Below are 27829 nucleotides of genomic sequence, written 5' to 3'. Positions count from 1 at the left end.
TTTTTTAAAAAAATATAATTTGTTTTGTATTTTTGTCACTGAACCATGTAAATATTTCAAGTAATTATGAAACAGAACCAATTTTAAAAAAGAGATTCTAAAATTAAAAAGTAAAGCAAAACCAATGAACCCAAATGTATATCCAGTTGGTGGCATTGCCACACTGAGAGGAACCAATGAGGAGCTGCTAATCAACAGGCATAAAGTCTCAATTATGCAAGATGAATAAGTTCTAGAGACAAGCTGAACAACATTGTCCCTATAGTGAACAATATTGTATTGCTTATAAAAACTTAAGAAGATAAATCTTGTGTTCTTACCACACACACACAAAATTAAATACACACACACACACACACATACACACACAGTAATTTGACTGCTGATTCCTAGTGGGCTAGTCTATGGGCAAAAGGAATTTAAAAAATTACCTGCTATCAGTAATAATAATATTGGTGGTAGTATTTTTATTGCACACATTGTTATATGTATAATGTTGGATGAAATAAATGTGTGATTTTTGTGATAATATAATTTTATTTTTCCTGATTTTCCTGATATAGAATTCTTGGCAAGGGAGAAAGGAGATACAGATGTAAGATGGGAGGAATTAACTAAAATTCCTGAAAGCTTGAAGTTTAATTATAAAACTCAGTATGAACCAGCAATATATTTGTTCAAAATCAAAACAAAACATTTTCCTTAAGTCTTCCAACAAAACAAACAAATGAAAAACCCAATAATCAACCAAGTAGCCATAAGAGATCTCTTAGCAACAAAATTGAAGACTTGAAATACTAAAGAAATCCTAGAACTTGGAGACAATGGTTGATTCCAGACCAGAGGCAAGTTATGTACAGTGGGTGGTTTATAGAAAAAAACAGATTCACCTTGAGTTGGTAACTGTTAAAAGTGTGTAGTGGGTACATTAAGAATTCATTAGACTTTTCAGTCTAGTTTTGTACATATAAGAAATTTTTCATAATACACACAAAATAAAACAAAAAGAACCTGGTCCCATAGTCTATTTGGATGAAAAATTTTATAATGCAGAGGGTCCATAAATGCTTTATAATCTATATAAAACACAATTTTGAAGCTCCTATAAAGGGCTACATTCCAAAGAAAATCTAAATGATGGTAACCTCTTGCAATTATGATCTGATTTTTACTTCAAAAAAGCTGCATGTATTTCTTAGCTCAAAGTTGGCTATGGACTGAATTATGTCTTTCCAAATTCACATGTAAGTCCTAACTCCAAAAGTGATTATATTTGAAGATGAGGCCTTTGGGAGAGAATTAGCTTTAGGTGAGGTCTTAAGAGTGGAGTCTTCATAATGGAATTAATGCCCTTATAAGAAGAGACACTAGAGAGTTTGCTGTCTTCTCTCTCTGCTGTGTGAGGACACAATGAGAAAATGGCCATCTGCAATGTAGGAAGAGAGTTCTCACCAGAACCCAACCATGATCTTAGACTTCCCAGCATACAGAACCCTGAAAAATAAATTTCTATTGTTTAAACCATCTACTTTAATGGTATTTTGTTATGGCAGCCCAAGTTGGCTGATACAGGGCCTTTCACTTGGTAGTGCTCAATAAATGGTAGCAGAATTTAAAATGGTAGATTTCTAAGTTGCCTTTAAAATTCTCAAAACACCAAAAGAACATTTTGTCTTAAACTTGAAATATTCTGAGTATACAAACATAAATCAACTACTCTGTAAAATATTCATAGTACCAGAGGCTTAAAAATGTAAATGATTAGAAACATTAAATCACCGATGTGATTACAGAATGGTACTTCATAAAAATAGAGCAGTAACAATTAGAATCATGCTACATAATAACCATCTACAATGTGGAAAAAATTTCTTGCCTTGGGCATCAAATTAAGGTGGATAGTTTTATTCTGTGTAAGAAGATGAATAACACATATCTGGTCTGTTAGAGAGAAAAAAGGGGAAACTAATTTACATTTGTTATCTTAATTAATCCTTGACAACACCAAGGGCTCATTCTACTATACCATACTATATCTAGTTTTCTACATATAAACTAAATAGCATGTTAACTACTTATATAACATTTCTACTTATTGCCAAAATATAAGAACATAGATTTATCTCCAGTACTTTGTATTTAGCACAAAAATAAAAAGATTAGTTTTTATATAAAAAAAAGAACAACTGAATACAGATAAATCATTTTATTTTTACTTTTTTTCTGACTAATAAGATTTTCAACTTATCTTTAATCTGCTTTCAAAAAAAAAGTAAGCAAAGGGTATATTCATATGGGGGAGGAGATTCAAGTTTACAGTTGTGGGGTACTAATCTGTAAGAAGCTGACTATTGGCTAAGCATAACAGGATAGTGATAGTTGAAACCAATTAAGATAATTATACTTCAAGTTCATTATCTTACTGGTGAGAATTTTCTTAAGTAATGAGTGACAACATCTTTGAGTCCTAACTAATAACTACATAGGCAAACAGAACACTTTATACCTTTTTCCTACTCGTGTTACTAATTCACCATTCTTGAGGAGAAGGTTGTGAATAGTAATTCTTATAAGAAGAATGGATGCTCTGAGTTGGAAAATTCCTTTAAAAAGTATATTTGGATTTTGGAAGAAGTCACAGGAAAGTGGGAGAGAATAGTTAATCCTATAAATATTCACTCATTCAACAATGAGTTATTGGCTGCCTACTATGTGTCAGTAATCATAAGTCTGGGAAATCAGCCACAAATGAGACATGCAAAATCACTGTTTTCAAAATACTTATATTCTATAAGAGAACCAGTGTATAAAAACAAGTAAACAAACAAGATATTTTGTTAGTTATAAATGCTCTTTAAATATAAAACAAGTAAAATACAAAATAGAACATGCCTTAGGGAATATTTTAGATTGGATGATGGGGCAAAGCCTCTTGAAGGCAGTGACAGGCAAACACCTAATCAACGAGAAGGAACATACTATTGGGGGGTCTGGTGGAAAATATTCTAGGCATAGGGAACCTCTAGTGCACTGGCTCTCTATATTAACCCTCAATTTTGAATCTCAGATTGCACTGTAGAGTACCTCTTATTACTACACTCATCTACCCATTTCTCAGAAATCTTTGCCTATTGTCAAAACCTCCAACGTCGGGGCGCCTGGGTGGCTCAGTTGGTTAAGCGACTGCCTTCGGCTCAGGTCATGATCCTGGAGTCCCGGGATCGAGTCCCACATCGGGCTCCCTGCTCGGCGGGGAGTCTGCTTCTCCCTCTGATCCTCCCCCTCTCATGCTTTCTGTCTCCCATTCTCTCTCAGATAAATAAATAAAATCTTTAAAAAAAAAAAAAAAAAAAACCTCCAACGTCAATCTCATCTCAATTTGGGTCAATATCTATATGTATGACTCCTTCAACCCTCTGGCCTCTAGATTCTTTGACTACTTCTCATTCAGTGATCTTGTCATCAACACTACCTCAGCTCCTCTGGTAATATCAATAAGAAAACCCCTCCATATCTCAATTTCTAGCACCACACTCCCGGATGACTATACCTCCTTTCTTTCCAGTTCACTCACTCTAAGTACCCTGACTGCAATGATTCTCCTATCCCAGCAGGACCTACAATCCATGGATTTACCACCTATTTCCTGTCTTTCATCCCCAGTTCATCCCTACCATACAACATTACTGAATGGTTTTGCCTTACATTCATGAACAGTATCCTGAAAAGGGCTGTTAAAACAGACCATTCACTCTCCCACTGTCCTAGATTACTGTTTTATACTTACTCTTCTCTCCTTAAACTGTGAACATTTCCTCCCCCATTCCATCCTTACTGAATAAACACCATGTAAGTGTTAGTCTACAAAACCACAACCTCCACTTGTACATAAGATTCCATCCTTCTTGCCTGCTGGTATCATTTTGGTAAATCTCCCCTTGTCTTCTTGTATCAACAGTTTCTTTCTACACTCATTTTTCATTTCTATCAACATACAAACTTGCTGTGACTTCTCTTTTCCCAGATAAATTTCTTTAGAAGAGTAAGCAAATTAGAAATAGAAAATAATTTTTTTTTTCTGGAAGAATAAATGGTAAGACTAACCAAGCAAACTTTAAAATTTACAGAATTGATGAAGCTGTGGTTGTATTAAAAGTATTAGAACATATTACAAAATTAATGTGGTGAAAATTTCACATGGTTAAGAAATTCAAAAGAAAATGTAGAGATAGCTGGTAACATATAAAACATATTTAACTTTATAAATATTTAATGATATAAAATAAAATAAAAGATGAGATACTATTCTTGCTTATACTTAAATGTATGCATTATAATTTATCATACATGTCTATATACCTACATATATACATGCAAAACATACACACACCTATGTATCTATATTTTTACCTATCTATAAATGTAGTGTACCCAATATTGTGAAACATACAAGAAAGTAGCTATTCTCATACTAGTTGGGACATCAGCTGATAACTTCCTGAAGGTAACTTGGCAATATAAAGCAAAAGTCTAAAAAATGTGGTTATTTTATAACAGCAAAAAATTAAAAATATAAATTCCCAACAGTAGATTAAATAAATTATAATACATCCTTATGTTAGATATGATAGGGCAATTAAAAATCATAATCTTGAAGAATGTGTAACGATATCTGACATTGCTCCAGGCACACTGCCACATCCTATAAAACAGTGTAAAACAAATGGTCTCATTTTTCTAAAATATTCATTGTAATATTTATTATAAATAATATACCAAAAATGATAAGAGAGCAAGGAATTAGGAGTAGCTATTCTGAGTTATGAGCTACGGGTAATTGCAATTTTCTTCAGTATTTTCTACCTTTTTTAATAGCAGTATATTCAGAAAGTTAAAAAAGCAACAAATATTAGAGATGAAGACGAAGAAAAGCAAAGAGGCAAATTGGGATAAAGTTTTCTTCTCTTCACTTTTTTTTAGTGGGAATTGGTTAGAATAACTAGAGTTTCAGGATAGTCACATGGTTTGCAGCCCCTTGTACAGGAAAAATTAGCTTATTGCAGGGTCTTCGCCACCACTATCACCATCATATTTGCGGATACTTAATTATGAAAACCACTGAGGGCAATGACACAGTGATGAGATTCTATATTCTATATCACAAACATGTAGCTTGGGCAGTCAGGGAATATTTCTGAACTTCAGTTTTAATTATAAAATAAATGGACTGACTTTTTCACAATGGGTTTGCTACAACACAGGTGTCATGAAAACCACCACTAAACCAAAACGAAAATGGGAAAGGAATAGCTTCATATCAACATCATCATCATTGGACATGTAGATTCGGGCAAGTCTACCACTACTGGTCATCTGATCTACAAATGTGGTAGGATCAACAAAAGAACTATTGAAAAATTTGAGAAGGAGGCTGAGATGGGAAGGGGCCCATTCAAGTATGCCTCGGTCTGGGATAAACCGAAAGTGAATGTGAAAGTGGTATCACCTTTGATATCTCCCTGTGGAAATTCAAGACCAGCAAGTATTATGTAACCATCACTGATGCCCCAGGACACGGAGACTTTATCAAAAACATGATTACAGGCACATCTCAGGTTGACTGTGCTGTCCTGATTGTTGCTGCTGGTGTTGGTGAATTTGAAGCAGGTATCCCTAAGAATGGGCAGACCCCTGAGCATGCCCTTCTGCCTTACACACTGGCTGTGAAACAACTAATTGTTGGTGTTAACAAAATGGATTCCTCCGAGCCACCCTACAGCCAGAAGAGATACCAGGAAATCATTAAGGAAGTCAGCACCTACATTAAGAAGATTTGCTACAACTCCAACATAGTAGCAGTTGTGCCAATTTCTGGTTGGAATGATGACAACATGCTGGAGCCAAGTGCTAACATGCCTTGGTTCAGGGATGGAAAGTCACCTATAAAAATGACAATGCCAGTGGAACCACACTGCTTGAAGCTCTGGATTGCATTTTGCCACCAACTCGTCCAACTGACAAGGCCTTTCATCTACCCCTCCAGGACGTCTACAAAATTGGTGGTATTGGTACTGTCCCTGTGGGCCAAGTGGAGACTGGTGTTCTTAAATCTGGCCTGGTGGTCACCTTTACTCCACTCAATGTTACAACTGAACTAAGTCTGTTGAAATGCACCATGAAGCTTTGAGTAAGCCTCTTCATGGGGACAATGTGAGCTTCAATGTCAAGAATGTATCTGTCAAAGATGTTCATCCTAACAATGTGGCCAGTGACAGCAAAAATGACCCACCAATGGAGGCAGCTGGCTTCATGGCTTAGGTGATTATCCTGAACCATCCAGGCCAAATCAGTGCTGGATATGCACCTGTGCTGAATTGTCACAGAGCTCATAATGCTTGCACGTTTGCTGAGCTGAAGAAGTAGATCATCGTTCTGGAAAAAAGCTGGAAGATGGTCCCAAGTTCTTGAAATCCGGTAATGCTGCCATCATCGATATGGTTCCTGGCAAGCCTATGTGTTTTGAGAGCTTCTCTGACTGTCCTCCTCTGGGCCATTTCGCTGTTCGTGACATGAGACAGATGGTTGCCGTGGGTGTCATCAAAGCAGTGGACGAGAAAGCAGCTGGAGCTGGCAAGGTCACCAAGTCCGCCCAGAAAGCTCAGAAGGCTAAATGAATATTATACCCAATACCTGCCACCCCAGTCTTAATCAGTGGTGGAAGAACAGTCTCAGAACTGTTCATGTCAATTGGCCATTTAAGTTTAATAGTAAAAGACTAGTTAAGATAACAATGCATTGTAAAACCTTCAGAAGGAAAGGAGAATGTTTTGTGAACCATTTGTTTTGTGGTGTGTGTGTGTGGGGGGGATTTTAAGTTATTAGTTTTTAAAATCAGTACTTTTTAATGGAAACAACTTGACCAAAAATCTGTCACAGAATTTTGAGACCCATTAAAAGCTTAATGAGGAAAAAAAAATGGATTGAATGAGATATCCCCTTTAGTTTAGTATTTTAATTACTTGTTTGTTTGATTTAGTAATACAGAGGAGAATAAGGGGAAGCATAGTATTATTGTTTTTATAAATCAGATGGTACTGTAGAGTTTAAAATGTTACACTTCAAATTTTTTGTCTTTAACTTTTGTGATATCATTTTAAAATGTTAAGTAATAGTTTTCAAAATTATTGGGAACTCTTGGCAACAGAGATTAGAATTATAAACAATTCAATATACCATGAAATTGTCTTATTTGGAATTAAATAAAATAACCACAAATTGGAATCTATTCTCGGATCTCACTCATTAATGCTAGCACCTAGATGTAGGATGAGAAACAAGCCTGATCCCATACATAATCAGATATTTTTCAAAATAGTATCACATAAAGGGTCCACCATTTGAAATATTTTAATTGTTTCACATATTTCAATATTTTAACAGAAGCTCTAGACTTTATAAGGAAAAGAACCTGAAAAGTCCTAAGGTTACTGTCTGGACTCAAGTAAGAGAGTATCACTCATAGGACAATGAATGTCCTACACACGTTGTAGCTCTGAAACAGTGAATTTAGGACAAGTTCAATTGCACTAAGGCATGGGCTAATAAACATCAAACAAAGCAGTCATTGTAAGCCAAGGCTCATCTATTATAAACATGTGATCACACAGGGCATACTAAAGTCTTTGGTCTTGTGTTAGTGCACAGTGATCAAAAGAAATGATATATTCTATATTTTGTTAACTTGCACATAAAAAACAATCAGGGATTTTATAAATATAAATATATTTTTACAAATACAAAATAAAAATGTGAAATAAAAAGATGTAGTTTCACTCCAAATTAACAATGATTATAAAATAATTGGATTTTAAGAAGCACAAAATATAGATCACAAGATTTTGCAGATGTGCCCTATCAATTATCATTTTCTTATAAAAAGATCTTTGATTTATAAGGCTCTTTAAAGAATGTATAATCTCATTTGATCAATGTAACCACATCTTGCGATAGAAGAGATAGCTCTAATTTACACATGAGGAAGCTACAGCTCCTCAAGCCTCGTTCTTTTGCTGATATAGCTAGTCAAATTGTGGGTATAGAACCACAGTCTTCTGAAACCCATTATATTGTTCCTTTCATTGAACCATAGTGTTTTTGTACAAAATCCTTGTCCAACATAAACTGAAAATTAAGGAGGCCTGTTCGATATTTTATCATGGTTTCCTCTTGTGATGTCAAGTGACACCATGCTCTTCCCTTAGTCTGCCATGCCCAAGAACCACACCTTTTATTTTCCTCTCTCCTTTGACTTTCTCCTGATATAAAATTTTTAAATGTTCAAGTCTTCCTAGGCTAAAAGAAGCAGCTTAAAGAAACAACCTAAACTAGAATATAAAATATTGAGGATTGAGATTTTTGTAAATTTTGTTCACAATGTCCACTTTGTTTAAGGTTACCTGGAATAGTGTCTGGTATAAAGGAGATACTTAGTAAACTTTTATTAAAATATAAAAGTTCCCTTGGTCTACCTCACTTTAAAGCTACTAATCTCTCATGAGATGTCCTTTTGCTATCATGGTCAAATACCTTGAAACTTCAGTTCACTGTACTGTAGCTTCATAAACAACTGGGAGGTAATCAATAACCTCCTAATAATCAATATGTAATGGTATCTTTTTAGTTTTCATCCTATTAGAACTCATTTACAAACTGAACACTCTTTCTTATAAATGTTATTCTAGTCACTATTATTGCTATTTTATCTTTGTTTTCTTTGTCCCTTTCTGTTTTCTTTCTCCTTTGCTGCATTGCTTCCCTTACCTAAATAAATAATAAAATTATTTAATTATGACCTTGGCCTCCTCTCCTCACTTTGCTAGTTCTCCCTGGCCGTATCTTTTACATCATGGTTTAAATTACTGTAACTGTGCCACTAATATCCAAAACTGTTTGTGAACCTCATCTCCTGACTGAGCAAAAAGATTGCACATCCTGTCTTCTTGAATGACCACAGGACCTCAAACATAACATCTGCAAAATAGACATTTTTTTCTTTATAATCCTCTCACCAAACTGAGTTTTCACACTTCTATTCCCTCACTAGCATATTTCTTTTTTCTGATTCTCAGCTGATGTCTATGCTTTCTATTTCTTTGAAAAGAAAGAGGCAACCAAAAGAGAAGTCCTAAATATTGCCAATACCACATCCACCAATTTACGTTCATCTGTGTCCATAAACCACTTATTTTCTTCTGTTAATATGCATAAGCTGCCCTACTCCTACCTAGTGCTAATCCCTCCTTATGTACTTGGAACATATCCATACCTTTTTAGCTACTCAAAGACAACACTCCAAAATCTGTCCCCACCCCACCTGCCTCCTGGATTGTTTTTTCTACCAAACGATTCCCAATATCATGCAAAACTGATTTTAAAAAATTTTCCATCTTAAAAAATGACAACAAACTCTTTTGATCCACATCTGCATCCAACCACTATTTCATTTCTCTGCTTTCATTTACAGCAAGACTCAAAAGAGGTGTAAATACTATCCCCCTTTCTTCTTTTCCCATCCTCTTGAACTAGTTCAATTAGGCTTATATTCTCTCGGATCTACGCAGTAGCTCTTGTCAAGGTCCCAGTGACCGCTGCACCACCAAATTAATGGCCAATCCTCAATTCTCTTCCAAAGAAACTAGTAGGAGTATTTGACATAGTATAGCACTCCTTCCTTCTCGAGAGTTTCAAGACTTCCCTAACCAAATATATAAAAGAGGGAACATCTTGTCCACAATATCCCAGACCTTGATACCCCTTCTTCCCCACACCTCTTCTCCCCCTTAGCCAGCTTTACTGAAGCTCTTCACAGTACCTGTTACTGCCTGACATATAGTTACTTGTGAAATAGAGGCTTGATGGCAGCAAGGACTTGTGTTTATATCAGGTCCAGCACATATTAAGCACTCACTAAAAACCAGTTTTTACTATTTGCACTCACTAAGAATTTCACATGTATAGGACTAAGCATAATCATCAAAAGAAATATTTTTTTCAGTAAAAATATCATTGGTGGGTTAAACTGAAAAGTGGACAATGGAGATACAGGCTGCCTACTTTAAATGTACTATATATCTATTTTGCTACAATACCTGGTCCACTGTGTAAAGTCAATAAATATTAATTTATGTTAATGTACCTTAAATCTTTAAAAAAGGACAACTCTATATAATTATGATATAGCTTAGTTCCTAAACTGTTCTTACAAAATGGAATAGAATCCAGAGAAATAATAAAGTATTGGTGCTCTTTAATTAGCACTAATAAATCAGAACACCAAGTTAATCATTCCTGTAACAACTGAAAGAATTGAAATAATTCATTGATGTCAAGAATGCTATGCTCTAAGACCAAATATAAGAACTTAGAGGTGTTTTGGGGCGCCTGGGTGGCTCAGTTGGTTAAGCGACTGCCTTCGGCTCAGGTCATGATCCTGGAGTCCCTGGATCGAGTCCCGCATCGGGCTCCCTGCTCGGCGGGGAGTCTGCTTCTCCCTCTGACCCTCCCCCCTCTCATGTGCTGTCTCTCTCATTCTCTCTCTCTCAAATAAATAAATAAAATCTTTAAAAAAAAAAAAAAAAGAACTTAGAGGTGTTTTATCTCTTTTCAGGCTTAACATATTGTAATTTTAACTTGGCAAGAAAAGATAGATTAAAAATACACGTTGCACCTATAATTTATTAGAAAAGCATTTTCTCTTCTGCTAAATTGTTTCTTAGATTGATTCCTCTGACTTTATCCCACTCTTTTTTGTTATGCTTGGTGGTTTCCAATTAGACTTGTAGATAGATAAACAGGTGATTGAATCAGTAATGAAATATTTGTAATAAAACATCTAATAATTAAGACATTAGAAATCAATATGTTAATGTCATTTTTGTGATTAAACAGTGAAAATGAAAGCCAAAGTTCTATTTAAACACAGTTTTCATTTTGTATTGTGTTTTAAATATCTTGAGAACAGCAACATTTATAAATAAGCACAATTTTCAAGTATAACAACTATTCCAATATGAAAATAAATATCTTAAGAATAGAGTACTGTATGCATGCATAACCAATCTTTAGAAACTTTAGATTATTTCAGAACATTTTGGGAACAGTGTTATATAATTTACCTGGGTTTAAAATTCCATCTGACAATCACTAGCTGTGAGAATTTTGCAAGCTACTATGCCTTGAGCCCTTCAACTTCTACATCTGTAAAGTAAGACTATTACCTACCTCATCAGTTTGTTGCAGAGATTAAAAGTGATATATATCTTTTATGTAAACCTTGGAGTTACTTTTCATTCTTCCTTCTCCTTCAACCCCTCAGTATGCAGTCTTTCTTTCCAATGTCTCTCACCTAATAATTAACACTAAACCTGGCCTCTGCCCAGGTGGTCACCTCATATTCCACCTTTACTCCCCTGTAGATCCTTTTGCACCCAATATTAGCTCTCAAAAGTACTACAAACCACTACCAAACTGTACATTCCACCGTCCTCTCCAAATATCTGTAATGACCCCCACTGCCTATAGAATGAAGTACAAATTCCTGAATTTATTTTATGCCATCCACAGTCTGGTATCTTGCCTACACAGCTTTATAACCTAATAGTCTCCTTCATGAATACTCCATTTAACTCAACTAGTACTACTCATTGCCTAGAAAGAAGTAATGCAAATTCAAACCTCCTTTATCAAAACAGTTCTCCATTGCCTGCAATGGACTTGCCCTTCTCTGTATTACAGCTTCCTATTAAGGAACATTTTTTAACAGCAAATCACAGTCAAGTCCATTAATGTTCATTATGATTTATTTTTCTTACAATTTTTGTATTGTTATTTACGCTATCATTTTACAGAAATAACCTCCTGACTGGACTATTTCTTCTTTTGCCCTCCAAAATACATTCTCCGTATAGCAGCCAAACTGATATCTTAAAAAAGCAAATCATATCAGGTCACAGCCCTCCTGAAAAGCTTCTACTGGGTTCCTATACTCAGAAGAAAAGACAAAGCATCAGGCATCACTCTGCAGCTGCCTGCCCTGCCTCCTCATTTTTGCTCTGGGATTTATCACTCTGCCCTTGCTCACTAAGCTCCTGGAACCCTACACTTTTATCCCTTTTTGTCTATGTAATTCTTCCCACACATCTCTGCGTGGCTTACTTCTCTGACAAGACCTTCTGTGACTACCTTTTCTAAAAGATTCGCCAAAACATACACACGTGCGTGAGCACGGGCACATATACACACACATACACAGTCACACATGATCACTCCATCCTTTCCCTTGCTTTGTTGTCTTCTTAGAATTTATCATCATCTGTACTTATTTATTAATTTCTGATGTTACCATATTCCCAACTCTTCAAATGGAATGTAAACTCCATAGAGCAGAGATAATCTTCTTTACAGCCGTATCCGTAATTCACTATATTGGAAATGCTCGATAAACATTTGTTCAATTAGTAAATTAATCCTCCTGTTAAAAAGCATATAATCTGTTTCCTTAACCAGAATATAAGTTCCTTAAGGAAAGAGATTTGTCTGAATGCTCTAATGTTCTTGATATTTTTTTTAAATCAAGTAGAACGACAGTTTAAAGTAAAATGCATGCTAAGCATTACATGCAAAGTAGAATTTCCAAAGTGAAACAGAAAATAGAACATAAAATTAAAATATCTTTCTACCCATTTTATAAAATATCTGGTTTCTTATTCAATGTGCTATGAAAAACTGCTTTATGCAGAGATTTCATTGCCAAAATCATCTGCAAAATTATTTTGTACAGAATTTTAGCTCTTTTGAAATCAAACTAAATCACAAGGATTTGCAAATCCTAAATAAATTGAATTCCTTAATTCCAGGCCCCACAAAGCCCACAAGGGGCCTTTTGGTCAGTCAAGTGTATATTTCTAAAATCAGGACAATGATTTCTAAGCTTTTTTTCTTAGCGTCGCCAGACAAATTTCTCTTTATGATAATATAGATGGGTAGCATAAATCAATAAAAACACCGATACACTTAAAACTTCAAAGGGAACCATAATAATTCACAATAATTCGAAATCTAACAGCAAACTATTTTGTTGAGCTATTTTTTTTTTCCATCCCCCTACTCAACCTCAATGCTGAAGTTTACAGTGAAAAGTTTAAAAAAGCAGACCAGACAGCTCCAGTGGCGCAATCGGTTAGCGCGCGGTACTTATAAAAAAGCAGACAAGAGTGGGTAAGCAAAATGCCTGGCACGTAGTTATCATTCACTGACTATTTTTAAGAAAATAAATAAAACAGTTTAAAGGACCCTCAATAAGGAACATGACAAAACATCTGGTCTCAGAATATTATTATAATACTAGTATAACTGTCAACCAGTTTAAAAAAGTGAGATAGAAATGCAGTATGTGATCATTGCACTTGTAAAAGATACACACCAATTGAGATGAAAGGAATTATGAATTTTTCAACTGGAAATTAAATAATAGAGACAGAATGGGTTTTCATATTAACTTATATCATTAAGTTAATTTCCTCAACTATGCAAATCATTTAGCTTATATTCATAAACATAACTCATACAGTTTGTTTTTTAATTAATAATGAATAAAGAACTAATTTCTTTAATAAATTCTGGAATATCCAAGACTCTTTGAAACAGTATTTTTAATACTTTAAAATGTTATGAAATTAAATATCATTGGTATATAGTAGACTGGCCAACATTTTATCTTTTTTAAAAGTAAAGCATTTGATGCCAATACCCATATCTTGATTGAAAATGACTGTAATAGTGAAGGGACTGAAGATGTCAATAATAATTATGGGAATACTAATAATTAAAAAGTTAAATTCTCTATTCTCTCTAATGTTCTCCAAGAAAGTGATTTTATTTTTCACATACATCCCGCTAATATTATATGTGTTATGCCTCCATATAAGAGTCTTCATACCCACACATCTCTCGTCCCAGTAAACCTATGAATCTATCATTAGAGATTTCTTCTCTGTCCATTCTTAAAAACTGGGGAACCCCAGAGATTCTTTCTGCTTCTTCCTACATTCACCCTCAATGGCTTTAACAACCACTTTTATTGCACTAATTCCCAAGTCTCTCTCTCCCACTTAGTACCTCTATTCTAAGTTCCTGCCCTATGTCCTTTTTTAAAGGAACTGAATGTACTTTTCTTGAAAGGATTTTGTACAAAAATATTAACTGGAGTTTCTTTTATCACCTCTGGCCTCCTGTATGGGGTTTCATGTTACCATACCTGTTTCTCAAGTTACAAACCTTACTAGCTAACTTCACTTCTTTCTCTACCTCTCCCACCATGAATAACAAGTCACCAATTACCAGCTCTTCCACTCTAGAAGTTTCCCAATTGTGACACGCCTTCTCAAGTCTCACTCCATCCATGCATTCATCCTTGGTGCTTTTTCATTTCTTTTCCATTTTTTTAATTTTATTATGTTATGTTAATCACCATACATTACATCATTGGTTTTTGATGTAGTGTTCCATGAGTCATTGTTTGCATATAACACCCAGTGCTCCATGCAGAACATGCCCTCTTTAATACCCATCTCCAGGTTAACCCATCCCCTCACCCCCCTCCCCTCTAGAACCCTCAGTTTGTTTCTCAGAGTCCATAGTCTCTCATGGTTTGTCTCCCCCTCCGATTCCCCCCCCTTCATTTTTCCCTTCCTACTATCTTTTTTTTTTTTTAACACACACATTCCAAAAACTTAGTCCATATTACCTCATTTCATCTTTATAACAATCATTTACATTAACACCATTTTATAGACAAAACTGATGGACAAAAGGTAAGTAATGTGATAACATAGCTTGTGAGTGGCAGAGCTGAGATCTTTCACTATTGTAACAATCTCCTATCTCTTTGTCACTCCTTCTAATTATCTTTTTCAGATATTGTTTTGCCCGTCATTGCCCACATAACAGTTCAAACTTATTAGTATCTCAAATAAAGTTCTTGAAAGTCTACAGCAAGTGTAATTGTCCAAGCTTACCTCCTGACACTCCTTACCCCACACCATGTGTTCCTGCTGAACTGAACAGAATGAAACTCAGGACATGATGGATCCTTTCTCAACCCCATGATTTTGTGCATGCCTTAACTGCTTAGAAAATTGTCCCAATCCCTCCCCCAAAAATACCTTACAACCAGACACAAAGCTTTCTTCTTCCATGAAGCCTCTCCTTCATCACCAGACTGCAGATTAACCTTGTTCTGTTCTCCAGATTTCCATAACATTATATTCACATATCTGACACATGCTCTACTGTAAGTTAAAAGAATTTATATAAGGAAGCTAACACATTACGTGTATTTGCCATAGATCATTTTGACTGAGGTGGAAGGAAAATCTATCTTCCTTCCTAAATCTATCTTCCTTCCTAAATGATAATCTCCTCCAGAGTCAGAGATTGTATCATTTTCTCATCCAATTATATTAGTTGCATATCTACCACATGATAATGCTTAACTCAGTGCCTGGCTCATAGTAGACAATCAATAAATGGTGGATGCAGAAAATTACCAGAGCACCATAATACAAAGCAGATATTCATGGAAAGGGTAATTCTTATTAGATAGCCTTCAAGATCAAGGAGACTTATAAGAGAACTAATACAAGAGCCTGAAAGGTCTCTAGGGATAAAAGGCAAAGAACATGAAAGAGGATGAGATATAGAAATGACGAAGGAGTTCAAAAGCAGCAAAAACAAACTTTACTCCCTTGAAAATTTGTCATTTCTGAGATATTAAATAATCAAATGCAAGTTGATTTGGATAGAATTCTCTGCAACAAAGACAAAGCATTTTCCTTTTTCCTTCTTTGTGTAAACTCTTGGTTCAGCTATTGACCAATGGAGCTATTATGGTGAAATACCACTCTACTAAATGCTTTCAGTTTTAGCCCATTTAAGCTATTGTAAAACTCAACTTGGCAGTCACCTGCTGCACAGTGAAAGAGCAGGATAAATGAAACTTCCCTGAAGTTCTCTTTATCTTCAAACTGTAGGAGAACATTATTGGCTCCCTCCAGTTGTGGCTAGGTTACACGGGTTATATTTTAAACATTTTAGGCCAAACTCCCACTGTAATGTGATATTATTGAGCCAGTTTGTCTAACTTGAGAGAAAGCCCTATTATTATAAGTAGAAGTAGTTTTGCTTCATTTTTTGAGAGTATACATAAAACACTTGGAAAGGTTAGAAATCTAGATTTTTTTTCCCTTTTGAGTAAATGGGAAAACAAGAAAAGAAATTCACTCTCAAAGTAAAATTTAAAAAGTAACAAGTTCAGATGTGTTTAATTAGTGATGATAATATATTACAAATTCACTGCTAGGATTTTTAATTTTTCCATTAAAATTCAATTGATCTAATAATAGTTATAAACATCTAACACAAAAGATAAAACAAGGTCATACTTGTAATCAAGGAAAATAAGTCTGAAGTAAAATCAATTAATCTACTTCTTTGCTTCTCTGAGAGTTGACATTTACTATTCATTACATTGAAAAATTTACTTCACCACTCAATATCACATTTCCTCATCTGTAAAATAAAAATAATATGCAAATGCACTGGTTGTTTCAAGTATTCAGTTGATATTTATAATATTTGGTACAAATAGGTGATCAATATATGTCATTTGAAATGAAATTTAAACACAGTAAAGGAATCAAATTCAGTTTCTCATTGAGGGGATTGCTCAATAGCCTTTAATTGGTCAAATTATTTCTAATTGACCAAATGGTCAAATTATTTCTAATTAGAGTCATTGTTTTAGTTCATCATTCTTATATTTTTTTGTAGTAAAGTATATGATACGTTATAGAGCATATATGGGGAGAAAGAAGGATGGACCATAAAAAAGAGGGCTTTCATTAGGGGCTTTCTTTGTACCACATTTGGAAATTTAAAAAATGTGGATTACAGTTTATTTAATTTATAAGTTTAACTGAAGTAAAACTTGTTGAAGCTGATTTAAAGTGAAGTAAACAAATAGACATAAGGATATAGTCGATAAAATGAGAAATATTGCTGAAATTTAGAAATATTCTAGGAATTTTAATATATTTGTTTCCCTGCTTGTTTGTGTGAGATATTATTTGTCTAAGCATGTGTGTGGTACTTTACTGAAAGGACTTCAATTGACATTCAACAAGTCATTTCAATATTTATTAACCATTGATTATGTATACAACATGCTGGGAACTAAGTGCAAAAAGATAAATGAAATTTTGTCCCCAGGAGTGCACTGAGTGATGGAAAAGACCGGCATATAATTTAAAAATTGCAGGATTTACTTATGAGATTCACTTGTGAGCTATAAAATTCACACTTACAGGGAGATATCCAGACGTGGTACAATTACTCCATCCCACTGGGAAGGGGCGGATAAGGTAGCTGAATTAATTTTTTAGGATGAATAAAAATTGGCCAGGTGAAGTAAGTTGAAAGGAAATTCCAGGCAGTGAAAAATGGCCTGGTGTGTGAGAGGGCATGGGGAGAAGCTTTCAGAGTTATTTGAGTGCTAAAGACAGGGCTGAAGAGGTAGGCAGGGCTGAGCCCTAAAGTGTCCTTCATTCTATGCAGTGAAGAGGCATCGAACTATTTTATATAAGGAAGCTAACACATTACGTGTATTTGCCATAGATCATTTTGACTGAGGTGGAAGGAAAGACTTGAAAAATACTGCAAGTATAAAGAGCAATTAAAGAGCTATTATAATTTCCATATGAAAGGTGATGGAGAACTGAACTAAGGCAAAAAGAAAAAAAAGAGGAAAATGATAGTAGACTCAAGAGTAGATTGTGGGTAAATCCACATTATGCAATGATGGTCACAATTTTACTTGTATGGCCATCTAATGTGTTAAGACAGGACACAATCGCAGCTCAAATGTAGTATTATAATTACATTTATTTACAATGTATTTTATTACAAGTTTGGGTTATCCCCTTTATCAATCATCATTCTCAGATTTATCTGGCAATTCTTGCAAATTTATTTATCCTTATGAACTTTAGAATCCATTATATTGTTTAGTTCACAAAAATTTATATTGGTGGGGCGCCTGAGTGGCTCAGTCGTTAAGCATCTGCCTTCGGCTCAGGTCATGATCCCGGGGTCCTGGGATCAAGCCCCGCATCAAGCTCCCTGCTCAGGGGGAGGCCTGCTTCTCCCTCTCCCATTCCCCCTCCTTGTGTTCCTGCTCTCGCTCTCTCTCTCTCTGTCAAATAAACAAATAAAATCTTTAAAAAAAAAATTTATATTGAGGTTTTTTTTAGGGAAATTGATTAAATTTATTGATTAACATGAAAAGCACAGGTTTCTTTACATAAGTCTTCCTATTCAAAAATAAAATATAGCGTGTCTTTCTGTCTATGCATATCTTCTTTTCTAACCCTCAATAGTGTAGTATGTTTTCTTCATATGGATCTCAGATTTATTGATAAGGTTATGTCAAGATAGCTTTTCATTTGTGTTACTACCAAGGAGGTCTGTTCACCCATTATGTTTTCCTTAAAATTATTTTTAAAATAGTAAATAGGATTATAAAATGGAGACCCCTGTACTAAACATCAACCTCTGCAAATTCTAGCATTTGACTATATTTGTTTCAGATTTTTCCTTAAAGAAATCAAACATTACAGATGTGATTGGTGTCTCTATTTACCTTTCTAGATCCCCTCTGGAGTGGGGATGCCATATAAAATTCAGGATTCCTTATTGAACTTGAATTTTAGATAAACAATGACTCAATTTTTAATATATCTCATGCAATAGGCAATATGAATACATTTTTATTTGCTAAATCGGACTTTACCTCTTGAGGTATAGCAATATCCCAAAGTTGTTTTTTTTTTTATCATGCTTAAACATTTCAAAACTCTACTGTTACACATTATGTAATCTTAAACATCTGACAGCATTGTTTTGCAGGTCTTCAAAACTTACATATATAGTTCAAACATGTTTCCATTGGCTCAAACCAAGGATTGTTGCCTTTCTCTTTCACATAATCCAAAGGTCTCAACAATGTTCGTGTTTAGCTGGCTGTGTCTAAGACAATGTAACTGCGTATGTTCTCTGTCAGTATTTTCTTGTATCCTGGATGGATATTTATTGAATTTGAAAATGCTTCATCTTGTGCTCGCTTTGGCAGCACATATACTAAAAAAAAAATGGAATGAAAATGCTTCATCTTTTTTTTTTTTTCCCAAGTAAATGATTAGTAACTGAGCATTTATTTGTTGCGCACACAGTGCTTGGTCTTTTCATCCACATCATATCATTTTTAACACAAGAATCACATGAGGTATGTATCATTATTTCCTTTTTACAGGTAAGGAAACAGAAGATCAACAACTTCTTGTAACATGCCTCTGATTCCATAGACAGTGAGAGGCAGAGTTAGAAACTGATCCCAAGTTTGTTTGGCTGCAAAGTCCGAGGTATTTCTGCACATCTCTTTGCCTTCCCTGCTGGCACTCATATCCAACTTTGAAAACGTTTGTGTCTTTCATCCATATATTTTTTCTCAAAAAATTTATTTCAGGTTGAGGCTTTGTCTCATTAAAAATGCCAGAATGTGAGGATTCAGACACGTAACCCTAGTACTGTTCATACTGTAGGACGTCATTGCCATGATTAACATGTAACATTGAGTAAAATGTGCATGGTTGCTGACAGTTATGTATTTTTTTCTTAATTCTTCAGATAGAAGCTCTTCAGGAAAAAGCAGATTATTCAGCATATTTTGGTCTTTAAACTAGAAGAGCCATGGAAATGACTGAATATAACTTAATATATTCTCCCTTGTCCTTGATCATGTGCTCTAATTTGAACTAAGGGAGTATTATTCTGAAATGAAAATGCTTCATCTTAAACTGTGATTCAAGAGTACAGATATTCTTAGTTTTGTCAAAAACATGGTTTATATATTTTTTCACTATTTTTGTTTCAGTGATTTCAGAGTAGAGAAAGGAAAAGAAATGTCTTTGCTCTTCCTTCTTACAATTGGAATTCCCTTGTGCCTTTGAAAATTATTGATGCCTTAAGCAGCATTCTAAACTAATGGAATCAGAATCTTCAAGGGTCAGTCCAAAAGCTGTGTAAGTTGACAAACTCCACAGGTGATTCTTCTTTGGGAGTGAGACCTACAGTCTTAGCTAAACAAAGATAGATTTTAGCAATATTTAAAAGATTCTACTTAATTTTATTGTCTTTGTATGAAACAAATGTACATTTTTAAGCATGCTGTTAGACACTTTTAGGATTCTTGCTACTTATAAAAAAATATAGTACTAGATTGACTTCCATAAGAGCTACCGGTTTTACTCTCTAAAAGTTTATAAATGGCTTTAATTATTAACCAGAAGTTAACTCCGATTTTATAGGAAGGTTGAATCTGGGTTCTGTTGGACTCCCTGATGTTGGAATATGTTAGCCTGCAAAAGTGAACAAAGTATCCTTTGAAATTTGAACAATCTCTTGATGGGTGATTTAAATATAGTCAACCTACAATATCCAACCTTTCTTTGCAGTAAAATCTTTTTATTACAAAAGTTATGATCTAGTAAAATGATTGCTTTCCTGTTCCTCAATTATACTTCATGCTTTCCCTGCTGCATGATTTTGCTCCTACTCTTTAACTGAAATAGATATCCTCACCTTAGTTGATAAATTATACCTGTCTTTATAAAGAACATTTTCAAAGTCCATTTCTCCTCTTCCTTCAAGTTCTCCCAACCCAGATGTTCATTCTTCATTTCTGAAACCTAAGGGCAATTCATTTGTATATTTCTTGACAAGCTTATTATATTATTATATGATAATAATTTGTGTGCTTGATTTTTCCCATAGTGATAGATCATAATTGATAACAGAATTATAATATGTGATAATTATGTAGCATCTACTACATGCCAGGCAATGAATTAAGGTCATTACTTGCTTTAACCCTTAAACATATAAAGTTTATAAAATTATTTTTTCTATTTTCTTAATGAGAAAATATGGGCATAGGGAAGTGTAGGAGTTCTTCCAAAATCACACAACTAGAAAAGCTGGTACTTGAACATGTCTCACTGCAAAGGCAGCCTTCTTAACCACATTCTTAACCACAATGCCCTGCAGTGCTGCAGGTGATCAATTGCCTTGTCAGGGTCTTGCTCAGAAACTTTCATATGGTCAACCCTAGGATATTTATTCCATTGAATCTCATTATTTAACCCCTACCATCCATTTGATCTTATTTAGGCTGCTTTTATGTAATTATAAATGTGGGAATCTCAAGTCAACATTTTTGAATGTTTCTGTTTCCTCATTATACTTCAGAATTCTAATTAGAATATGTTCTCAGCTAGAGAACATGGCCTAATCACTAGTTCTGATGCTTCCCCCTCCCTTTTAGTGGACTCCAATTGTTTTGTAGATCTGAATCGACAGCCATTACAGAAAGAAACCAGAAAACCCTAGATTAGCCAGGAAAGCTGAATCTTGTCAAGTTAATTACCAGTGGTACACATTGACTTTGATTCATGAATATGGCTTTTAGCAGAACTCTTAAAGTGAGATGTTAATCAGTCAACACTAATTTTTTACAGTTTAATGGAAATGTCAAAAGGAGGGTTGCAGGGAAAGCCCAGGCAAGAGGGACCCTGGTGTGCACTGAAAGAATCACCAAATATAAAAGAAGCATTCATTTTAAAGAAGTGTTTTCAAGCTACTTGATCATGAAATGAACACTCCTCTAACCACCAGAGCTGCAATCAAATCAATCATCAGTGCTCTTGACAAACACAGAGATCAACTGAGAGATTGTGCTCTGTTTTTCAGGTACAAACTTTCCAGATTAAATGGAACTGTGTGGTACTAAGAGTGAAAGCAAAAAGACAGGACAAAGAAAAAATGTATCTTTATTAAATATAAAATATTTAAAATTTATTGTATACTTTGTGATCAAATTGAAAATATTCTGCAATCCCTTCTAGTTCAATACTGAACAAACACTATTAGGGTAAAGACATCCTCACAGTCAACCTAAGTCATTCATGCTGCTTTTAAGCTTATCGACTTTCTTTGTCTCAGGGTGATAAAAACCTCTTGGACTTCTTCCTCTCAGGGCGGAAAAAGATCTCCTTACCTGAACACTTTTGAAAATGATATCATGATAGGAAAATACAAACCTTGTGTTTTGCTGCCAAGTCTTGCTACTAAATATATTTCAATTTGTGGGAAAAAAGATCTAACTTTCATGGCATATAAGGCATTCAAGTTCTGAAGGTATATTTTAGCTTTCATTTTTAAGCTATTTTTTTATGACCAAGAGAAAACAATACCAGAAAATAAATGGAGCCTTTTTGAGTTTATAAGCTCTTTGTTACCAGCAACATTGAATTTCAAGAACACTATTATTTTGTATTTCAAAAACTGCAAATCAGGTTTGACCTCAGCCACAAAATATTATGACCAAATTCACCTACTTACAATATTCATAAATACCTGCGTTGGCCTACCTGTCTCAACTCAAAGCCCAAGTTCATACCCAGGAGCTAAATCTCTTTTATGAACAGAATGCAAAGACTTGTTCCCAATCTCTCTGCAGGTTAGCACATCCACAACTTGGAGAATAAATTTCCTAGTAAAAATACTCTATCTAATGAAAATATGCATCAACTCTATGAGTAAGGGCAGAGAATGATACAAAATACCTGCCTCACGTATTAATATCATGTAGGCCAAAATTAGCATTTTGATGTTTAAGAGAACTATCAACTGCTACTGAATTAGGAGATTTACATCAGTAAAATCATTTAAAAGAAAGGATTCTTATGGAATTAACTCTTGTCAGCTTATCCAAACATTTGAACCAAAAAAAAATTGTGGGCAAATCGTTAACATTTCACTGCTTTTCTTTGCCTTTTCCTCAGTAGAGGCACTCATGGGATTTCTCAGCAAATATGGATTTCAATCTTCTTTTGCAATAAAGACCATCACAGTAAATGGTTTCCTTGTGTGCCCCTTTATATTAGAGAAGAAAATAACTACAATGCTGAAATGCAGTTTTCCTGGTAGACCATAAGCCTGGTCTACAAAATCGTGACATCTTTTAAGACTTCATTTTTGAAATTTGAGAATCTGGATAATGAATCAGTAAAGTATATTTGGTACAATTTCATATATCACTGTAACAGATTAAAATACTATGTTACCATTCTATTCTGAACTTCAGGGCAGAAATATTCCTCTTGAGATTGTATATCTCCATTTATCATTGATGTTTTCATTATTTCCCACATCAAGTTATATTCATGAAATTTAATTGGATGTTTTCAACGAAAACCATAAAGTTGACATAACAACTCATAATGCAATCTTATCAGAAACTACACATACTGAATACATTAAGGAAAAATAATTGCCTAAATTGAGCATGATAGGCTTAAAATTTCTTTAACCCTTTCACAGGGCGAGGCAAATAATTTAATTAGCAATTTCCCTAGTTCCCCTCATTTGTAATTTAAAATTTTCTTTTTTATAACATAGATATGTTTTCAATCATTGATTAAACAAATATTTGTAGAGCTCTTTCTGCAACATGAATATAATGATTACCAAAACCAAATGCCTGTTCCCCACGAATGCATAGTTTGGTGGAACATTACAAAGCAATACATGCATGGTATGTATTCATTCTGTTCATTTATTAGAATTAGACAATCAAAATCATTAATAATCCCTCCACTGAGAGAGTCTCAGTTAAAATATTGGGGTATGTTTGTGTTTGTGTGTTGGAACATATGAAATCACTGTTTTATAGACTTAAAATGGTCAATTGCAGCAATGTTATACAATTCAATCTAATATATTTCACAGTGTGTATGAACCACAATGTTCTATAGTTGCATACTTAAATAATTTTCCATATTTTTCTATAAGTAATGCTAATACATAGTGTTAAATTACATATACAGTCACAGAAATCTTTGTATACACCTCTCATTCTCCCCTCAAGAAAAATCCCCTGTAAGCAAAATATCTAAGATAAAACTCTTTTTTTTAATCCTACAATTTATTTTTAAATCGTGCTGAGAAGGGTGCTTGGATGGCTCAGTCAGTTAAGCATCCAACTTTGATCTCAGCTCAGGTCTTGACCTCAGGGTCATGAGTTCAAGCCCTGCACTGGGCTCCATATTGGGCCTGGAACCTACTTTAAAAAAAAAAAAATAATAAGCTCAATATATTTTGTTCAATTGTCGGTTCCATTTCCATTTGATTTATGTTATTTTGAAACTAAATAATTATTTTATCCATTTTCCCCATGATTTTCTATTATCTACTGAATAAATTTTGGTCTTTTATTAAAAAATTCCATTTACTTCATCCACGTTTTTGCTTTTTCTTAACATAGAATTGTCATAGTATCATCTTCAGTCTTAAGGAGAAAAACACCTGAAATATATTGTTATATCCCCTCCATCATTCCTAACATAATATAGTGACTTTCTCTTTTGTTTTCAGTTAAGTGTTGTCAGAGGTTGGTCTATTTCGCTGATCTTGTCAAAGAATAAATATTGGATTAAGTTAGCAATGGGATTTTTCCCTTTTTTAGCCTAATTTTTAAATGTCAGCTTTTGCTCTTGGTGATTTTTTATTTTCCTTAAGTACATTTTTTACTCTTTTTCTAATTTTTGCTTAGTGTAATACTTAGTTCACTTATTTTCAGTCCTTACTATGTAAAATAATTTTCTTCTGAGTACTGTTTAGGCCTATTATATAATATGCATAATTTTATATGTACTTTTTTCTCTGTTATTTTTTTCTAAGTACGATATAATTATAGAATTGAATCTCTATTTTCCTAAGTTAATTAAATCATTTATCTCAAAGGTAAAATATTTGGTTTGGAAATATTGTGTTTAGAGCGAATCCAAATCCCCCTTCTTATCTGACCTCTTTTCCTATGGAAGATGGACCGCTAAAATTCTCAAAAAATCCTTGCAGCTAGGGGTGAAAGTATTGTCTAGTTCTCACCCATGGGAGATTAACAGAAGTCTCTTAGTAGTGCTACTGGGAAATCTCTATTAGGTTTTTTTTTTTTCCTTATACAGCTTGGTATACTGGTTGGCTTGTCCCTTTAGTCCTCTGCTTTTCTCCTTGTTCCTTCCTGGAATGTGGTCATATGCCCAAAGATTTAGCAGCCATCATGAACATGAGGAGAAACCACACACTTAGGATATGGTAGCAGGAAGGAGAAAAGAGCAGAGAGAGCTAAGGATATCCTGGAGTTGGTGCATAGATCTGTACTGCCTACCTCTAGGACTTATTGTTTCATGAGAAAAATAAGGCCTTTGCTTTATTTAAGCCAACTTTCATCAGATTTTTTTCTTTCTTGAAGCCCAAATTCATCTTAACTCAAAGTGTGGCTATAGATGTTGTCTGTCTCCCCACCTCAGATCTCCTTTATTGGTCAGTCCACATGTCCCCCAGCTATGGTAAACTCAGAGCTGTACACTCCTCTGAAATACTGCCCTGGACTAAGAAGAGCTATTTAGGGATAAGGCAGTACAAAAGCCTGGCTTCTCTTGCCTGAAGGTGGGATACTTCCATGGAGTCATACTCCACAGTCGCTACTGGGAGTGACTGAGGCTAGATTTCAATCCTCCCCACCCCCATTCTATTCCGATTCCCTCACTTTCTTATAGATTTTTCTAGCTTACTCTATTGAGCGAGCAACCACTTTCTTCTAGAAAAGTCTATCTGATTCAGTGGGTATTTTTATGTCATTGCTTAAATGAATACCCTGTTTTATTATACTATGAATAAAGGATATAGCATGTGTTAACTTTTGCTTCTTGTAATTTTAAATTTATTATTTATTTCATTTTAAGAGAGAGAGAGAGCTCTTGCGTGCACACACACGTGCGCGTAAATTGAGGGGAGGGTCAGAGGGTGAGAAAGTGAGAGAGAGAAAATCTTAATCTCAATCTCATGACCCTGAGATCATGACCTGAGCCAAAATCAAGAGTCGGATGCTTAACTGAACCACCCAGTTCCTCTAATTTTTTTAATTTTTTATTTTTTAGAGAGAGACAGAGACTTCTTGCCTTTAAATTTAATTTTTAAATAATTTTAAATAATTTCTCTATGACCTAAAATAGGAAGGATTTTGTTTAGATGCATGGATATTTGAAATTTAAAAAAAGGTTTTTTTTCCTCTAAGTTACCAAGTTTGATATATAAATTAATCTTATTAGTTGTATCACTTAAATCCAGTATGTTCATACTTATTTATGATTTGACTTCCCTTGTATTTATACCAGTTTTTCTTTATTTTTTAAAAAATTGCATGTGGGGATGCCTGGGTGGCTCAGTGGGTTAAGCATCTGCCTTTGGCTCAGGTCATGATCCCAGGGTCCCCGGATCGAGTCCCACATCAGGCTCCTTGCTCAGCAGGGAGTCTGCTTCTCCCCCTGCCTGCCACTCCCCCTGCTTGTGCTCTCGCTCTCTCTCTCTGACAAATAAATAAATAAAATCTTTCTTAAAAAAATTGCATGTGTTTTCTGATTCATTCAGGTAGACATCTGTCTTATCTGTGACAAATTTTCTTATCAATAAAATCAATCTCTATATTCATTTTATGCTCTTTCCTTTGAATTCTGTTGAATATTTCAATATTGTCACTTTGCTTTTTATTTGTTATTATATTTTCATGACATATTTTCCAATATTGTTTAAACCTTGACTTTTAAACTTCTCTTTTCTAAATAGCATATATTATAATTGTATTTTTGTCCCAATCTTAGAGCCTTTGTTTTTTTCTTTTCTTTCCTATTTTGAAACTGTCTTTGCAGAAGTGTTGTTATCCATTTACATTAACTATGATATATCATAGATTTTCTTTTAAATGTTTCCTTATTTTCCTTTTTGTTAGGATTTGTTTGTGTGTTTATTTTGACTTATTTTTCTTTATTGTTTATTAGCGGTTTTAAAGATAAATGTTATATTTTTATTCCAACAGAATTTTTTTAAATGTCAACACATTTTACATCTTTTCTTGGTATCATTAATCCAAAAGTAAAAGTGTCTATTGCCTTGGTAAAACTCATTTACCAAGTTTCTGCATATATAATCCAAATGTAGAGTGGGATTATTGAGTTGTTTTAATATTTTTACTTTTCCAAAATATTTTGACATTTTATTACTATATAATCACATCAGTAATAATAAAGAATAGGAGTGCTCAGTACCTTAAGCATTTGACTCTCGATTTCAGCTTAGGTCATGAACTCAGGGTCATGAGATCAAGCCCCACATTGGGCTCTGCACTGGGCAGGGAAGCTGCTTAAGATTCTCTCTCTCCCTCTGCCCTTCCCTCCACCCCCCACTCCCACTCGCACTCTCTCTCTCTAAAAAAAATTAAAAGTAATAAAATAATAAAATAAAAAATAAAGACTCATTACTGATGTTCTAATTCAGAGGTTATTCAAACATTTCTATTTGCTACCTTCTTCCCCCCCTTGTCATAACGATTTTTATTATCCTTTATTGTCCTTGAAATGTAAGATATCTTACATTTATCTTACCCTATGTTTCTTTCTTTTCATTAGTTATTCCTGTACTTTTTTTAAGCCATTTTAATTTCCTGACTCAAGATTTCCTTGAATTCAGGAAATTTTCTTCCATTGTCATAAATGATTTCTTCTTTGTTTGCTCTGGTCTTTTTTTTAACTTTTATTTGTTGAAT

At 34.3% G+C, this 27829-nt stretch overlaps 1 protein-coding gene and 1 pseudogene across 3 annotated transcripts in view; one reads left to right on the top strand and one right to left on the bottom strand.

Moving 5' to 3' along the window:
• The window catches only part of CNTN1 (contactin 1), a 359923-nt gene that overhangs the window by 300231 nt on the left and 31863 nt on the right, over positions 1–27829 (bottom strand). The gene's annotated exons all lie outside the window — the stretch shown is intronic.
• On the top strand, positions 5296–7064 carry LOC144382128 (elongation factor 1-alpha 1 pseudogene; annotated as a pseudogene).

This window comes from Halichoerus grypus, chromosome 6, assembly GCF_964656455.1.
Source record: "Halichoerus grypus chromosome 6, mHalGry1.hap1.1, whole genome shotgun sequence".
NCBI classification, from domain to species: Eukaryota; Metazoa; Chordata; class Mammalia; order Carnivora; family Phocidae; genus Halichoerus; species Halichoerus grypus.
The sequence above is the reverse complement of the archived record's forward strand: the minus strand, read 5'-3'. Positions and strand labels throughout refer to the sequence as shown.